We start from the raw sequence: 5643 nt of genomic DNA on the forward strand, positions 1-5643 counted from the left end.
CGAGTATATACGTTATAAACAATAACGGTCTTATCGCACTTCCCTCGAGTATTCCGTACATTTTCTTTACATGTACAGATTTTGTTCCGTTAACACAGACATCAAATGCTTTCCTAAAGTCGAAGAACGCGGCATCGACCCGAGCGAACTGCCTACAGCGCTATGGGTATCATGGAGAAACAGAGCGAGCTGAGTTTCGCAAGATCTCTGTGGAAACTATGTTGATTTTTATAGACGAGATTTTCGTTCTCCAAGAACGTCATGTTTCTTCAGCATAAATCATGTTCCATAGTCGTACAACACATTGACAACAAAGATACAGGCCCATAATAATGTGCGTCTGTCCTACAACCATTCTTGAAAACGGGTGTGACTGGCCCTTCCTTTCCTCCGTAGGGATCCTTTGCCAACGGCCTTGCCTCAGTGGTAACACCGGTTCCTGTCAGATCACCGAAGTTAAGCGCTGTCGGGCTGGGCTAGCACTTGGATGGGCGACTATCCAGGCTGCCAAGCGCTGCTGACAAGCGGTATGCACTCAACCTTTGTGAGACAAACGAACTACTTGATTGAGAAGTAGCGGCTCCGGTCTCGTAAACTGACATACGGCCGGGAGAGTGGTGTGCTGGCCACATGCCCCTCCATATCTGCATCCAGTGACGCCTGTGGGCTGAGGATGACACGGCGCCCGGTCGGTACCGTTGGGCCTTCCAGGGCCCGTTCGGACGGAGGAATCCTTTATTGCTCCATCGATCTACGATCTGCTAAAAGGGGAGCATATTCTTTGACATAATCATTGAAGTGTGTTGTAGGTATGTCGTCTCGTCCTGGCGCCTCTTCAGTACTAAGCTATTGTAACTTCATTTCTATTCAGGGATCAGTTATCACAATGCCTGCCGTTTCGACGTTCGTACGAAGGTGAACGAAAGTAGACAGCCGGCCGCGGTGGTCTCGCGGTTCTAGGCGCGCAGTCCGGAACCACGCGACTGCTACGGTCGCAGGTTCGAATCCTGCCTTGGGCATGGATGTCTGTGATGTCCTTAGGTTACTTAGGTTTAAGTAGTTCTAAGTTCTAGGGGACTGATGACCACAGCTGTTAAGTCCCATAGTGCTAAGAGCCAGCCAAAGTAGACACCGAAAACAGTATAGAAATGTGTTCTTCCTAAGAAAGAGCTAGGAGAGGCCTCCCACCTGCAAACTATCAGAAAGGTATTGGTGATTCAATGATTTTAGTATCTGCCAGTGCTATCGATAGACACCAGCTAGAGATAGCTATCCAGATTGGGGCGGTTTGTGACTAGGGGGCGCCAAGCCGCCAAACAAGAAAAAGAACACACCGTTGTATACCATAGTCTTGCTTTCTTGCAGTAAAGTCAGGCTGCAAGCCGACATAAGGGTTAAGGGATTACCAAGGTTAGAGGAGATGGAAGATGCGACACGAGAAATGGCAAGAACCAGAAATATTTGTTCATATCCTTTTGATTCACCTTACTTGTGCTACACATTGCATTTTCATCGTACAAGAGGGTAACAATTCGGTCTGTATACACGAATGTCCAACATGCTGGAATAGCTGTGGGTCTGCAACTCCTGTTAATTAGTACAACAAAAATCCAGTCCAAAGTTACAAATTATCCTTTATTCACTCAATGGCTAGTTTCAGGCGGAAACCCATTTTTCAAATCATCGTAACATAGTCAGAAATGGTATTTCCGAAGATGTGAAAACCATATCAAAAATCTACAACGGACAGCTACCTGTGTGCAAGGAACAGTTATCTCTATGCGGAATGAGATTTTCACTCTGCAGCGGAGTGTGCACTGATATGAAACTTCCTGGCAGATTAAAACTGCGTGCCGGAATGAGACTCGAACTCGGGACCTTTGCCTTTTGCGGGCAAGTGCTCTACCGACTGAGCTACCCCAGCACGACTCAGAGCTCTACTTCTGCCAGTACCTCGTTTCCTACCTTCCAAACTTTACAGAAGCTCTCCCGCGAACCTTGCAGAAACTAGCACTCCTGAAGGAAGGGATATGGCGGAGACATGGTTTAGCCAAAGCCTAGGGGATGTTTTCAGAATGATATTTTCACTCTGCAGCGGAGTGTGCGCTGATGTGTTAAGTTTGTAAGGTAGGAGACGAGGCACTGGCAGAAGTAAAGCTGTGAGGACGGGGCGTGAGCCGTGCTTGGGTAGCTCAGTTGGTAGAGCACTTGCCCGCGAAAGGCAAAGGTCCCGAGTTCGAGTCTCGGTCCGGCACACACTTAAAATCTGCCACGAAGTTTCATATCAACGCACACTCCGTTGCAGAGTGAAAATCTCATTCTGCACACAGGTAACTGTCCGTTGTACATTTTTGATATGGTTTTCACATCTTCGGAAATGCCATTTTTGACTATGTTACGATGATTTGAAAAATGGGTCTCGGTCGCAAACTAGACAGCTAGTGAATAAAAACAAAAGTGAAATTGGCAACTTTTGACTGGTTTTTGCTTTACTGAATTCGGTCCGCGTCTCACATGAAGTGGTACAGACACACAAGCCTTTCATTCTAACGCACTGGTAGATCTGTTTTCATGAATTCACTTGAAACTCAGCTCTGCGTGCAGTCTGCTGGTAATGTGTTGAGCGTCTTGTGAGGAGTCCCCGGCTACTGCGGCTGGCGTGTGAGACGGCGCGTGGCTGGGGCTTCATTAGGCTGAGCGCTGGGCGGGGCGCAGGTGTTCCGCCGGTCAGCCGGCCGCTCCCGGCCGCTCTGCTGATGATGGGATTCCGCGGGCCGCCGCTGAGCTGCAGGCTGCACCGGCTCACAGCGCGGAGTCCGCAGGCTGTATCTGTCCGCTGGCCACCGAAAGTGGCCTGCAGTAAATGGGCAAAGCGGAAAACACACTTTCATTCTTCACGCTAACGCCAGATCGAAACTGTGGAGTAATGGAGAAGGCGTGAAAGGGACGAGGAATTCGGCCTTAAGCAAGACACCTTTTCAATTTCGTTTTAAACAGACATGTTTCAGCGCTTTTTGTGCTCTCTTCAGTGGGTTATTTTGTTTTCTTACTTACATGAAGCTATTGGGTATTTAAGTCGGTAGCTACTCTGCTACAGAATCTACAACTTGTCATGGCTTTGATGTTGTAGTGTTTCCTCATATGTTTTGGCGAGGTGAATACGGTGGTTTCTGTGACTTATGGTCATTTGACTGGGCACTTTCTACGAATGTCTGGGTAAAACGAAACTGAAAAAAGTGTTTTGTATCAGGCGGAACGCCTCGTCCTATTTTCTTAGCAACCACGGACATACGAAGAAAAAAAAATGTGTGTGAAATCTTATGGGACTTAACTGCTAAGGTCATCAGTCCCTAAGCTTACAGCCCGCATCTCGTGGTCGTGCGGTAGCGTTCTCGCTTCCCACGCTAGGGTTCCCGGGTTCGATTCCCGGCGGGGTCAGGGATTTTCTCTGCCTCGTGATGGCTGGGTGTTGTGTGCTGTCCTTAGGTTAGTTAGGTTTAAGTAGTTCTAAGTTCTAGGGGACTGATGACCATAGATGTTAAGTCCCATAGTGCTCAGAGCCATTTGAACCTAAGCTTACACACTACTTAACCTAAACTATCCTAAGCACAAACACACACACCCATGCCCGAGGCACGACTCTAACCTCCGCCGGGACATACGAAGAACTTCAACACCACGACATGATTATGGTGTGGGAGGGGTTTGGATGTACAAGTCGCAATGCGTTAACTAGACTGTATTTTTATAAACTACTTAATATACGAGTACCTACATATCAACACAGAGCAGCTGCTTCAACAGACAAGGTTAACGATGAGATGAACTTAATAAAAACTATTGCAGTTAATAACAGTTATAAATGATCCCTCGTTAGTCGAAAACATCTTCAAAGTTAAAACTTGTAAGTAGGCTGTATATGTTTTCTTATTGGCAACGTTACGTAGCGCTCTGTGTAAAAATCACTGGCTGTGCTGTGTGCAGTCTGTGGCTAGTTTGCATTGTTGTCTGCCATTGTAGTGTTGTGCAGCGGCAGCTGGATGTTAACAGCGCGTAGCGTTGCGCAGTTGAAGGTGAGCCGCCAGCAGTGGTAGATGTGGGGAGAGAAATGGCGTAGTTTTGATATTTGTAAGACTGGATGTCATGAACTGCTATGTATATTATGATTTTTCAACACTATTAAGGTAAATACATTGTTTGTTCTCTATTAAAATCTTTCATTTGCTAACTATGCCTATCAGTAGTTAGTGCCTTCCGTAATTTGAATCTTTTATTTAGCTGGCAGTAGTGGCGCTCGCTGTATTGCAGTAGTTCGAGTAACGAAGATTTTTGTGAGGTAAGTGATTTGTGAAAGGTATAGGTTAATTTTAGTCAGGGCCATTCTTTTGTAGGGATTTTTGAAAGTCAGATTGCGTTGCGCTAAAAATATTGTGTGTCAGTTTAAGCACAGTCATGTATAATTTTTCTAAGGGGACGTTTCATATGTCGACCCTTAGCCGAGGATACCTCACTGGAATCTTCTGATTTTGTTCTTGTAGTTTGTGTAATTAGTGTAGCTATCGTTTATTGCTAGCGCGTAATCATAGAGAGAATTTACTTTGTAGTTGTAGTTTTCATTCTTGTACAGTAAAACAGTTGTGGCATGCATGTATATCGCAGCTGCGTTTGCAATTAACGAGATATTATTTTTAATGCTATGTTAATGTGTTTTCTAATTTTGCTCTGCAAATTGTGCTTTCCTGTGTTGTCGTGTGAAATATTGTGACAATAATGGCGTGTGAAAAACGTAATACTAGGCTCCAAAGTAAACTGAGAAATGACAGTGAAGACGAAAGCAGTGTGTTAGCGCCACCGTGTAATGAATTAACTAATGTTCAAAGCAGTAAATTGGTAATTGTACATAGGGAAATGGAGCTGGCTGCAAATAATGGTGTAGGCAGTGAAACAATTAGTGAACAGGGAAGCATTATCGATCGATCGGTCGGCAACAGCTTGCCTCAGGAATCCGAAATGACAGGACACAATCTTGCAAATACTGTAGATTCAGGTTTTGCGTCCTCGCCGTTTTCTCAAGTAAGTCAAGACACATTTTCTGCTTTTCAAAATGCGAATATTGCCGGTTTAAATGCATTGCCGAATAGCACTGAGGAACATGTTTCAGACACCAGCGCATTGTTATTACAATTAGTGCAACAAATGGGACAAAAGCTTCAAAAGTTAGACACAATGGAACAAAATTTTCAAAAATTTTTCACTTCACGTTACTAATACTCTTTGTCACACTTAGAAACTGTTAACATGCAACTATCTTTTAAAGTTAACTATCCAGTCAACAACCTAGGGAACATATTTAGACAGTAATTACGAATGCAGTGTTATAGTGAACAGAAGACACAGTGTTATTGTGTGTGAACATTCTTGCTTATTAGTTGCACGATTACGTAACGACTATAAGGCTTACATACTTAGAACATATACTGCTAATGAGATTTTAATGCAACATTTTGGTTTACTTGAAGATACATTCTGGATTTAAAGTACTTTCTGTGAGATACCAGATGACACAGTGGTTATTTTATGTGACAGCTACACGATTTTATCACGACGCTACTAATGAGTGACAATTTACAATGTTGTTTTTAC

At 44.4% G+C, this 5643-nt stretch overlaps 1 pseudogene; it reads left to right on the forward strand.

The window, feature by feature from the left end:
- The first annotated feature begins 405 nt into the window (after positions 1-405).
- Positions 406-523, forward strand: LOC126196927 (5S ribosomal RNA; annotated as a pseudogene).
- The last annotated feature ends 5120 nt before the right edge of the window (positions 524-5643 follow it).

Source organism: Schistocerca nitens, chromosome 7, assembly GCF_023898315.1.
Source record: "Schistocerca nitens isolate TAMUIC-IGC-003100 chromosome 7, iqSchNite1.1, whole genome shotgun sequence".
Taxonomy (NCBI): Eukaryota; Metazoa; Arthropoda; class Insecta; order Orthoptera; family Acrididae; genus Schistocerca; species Schistocerca nitens.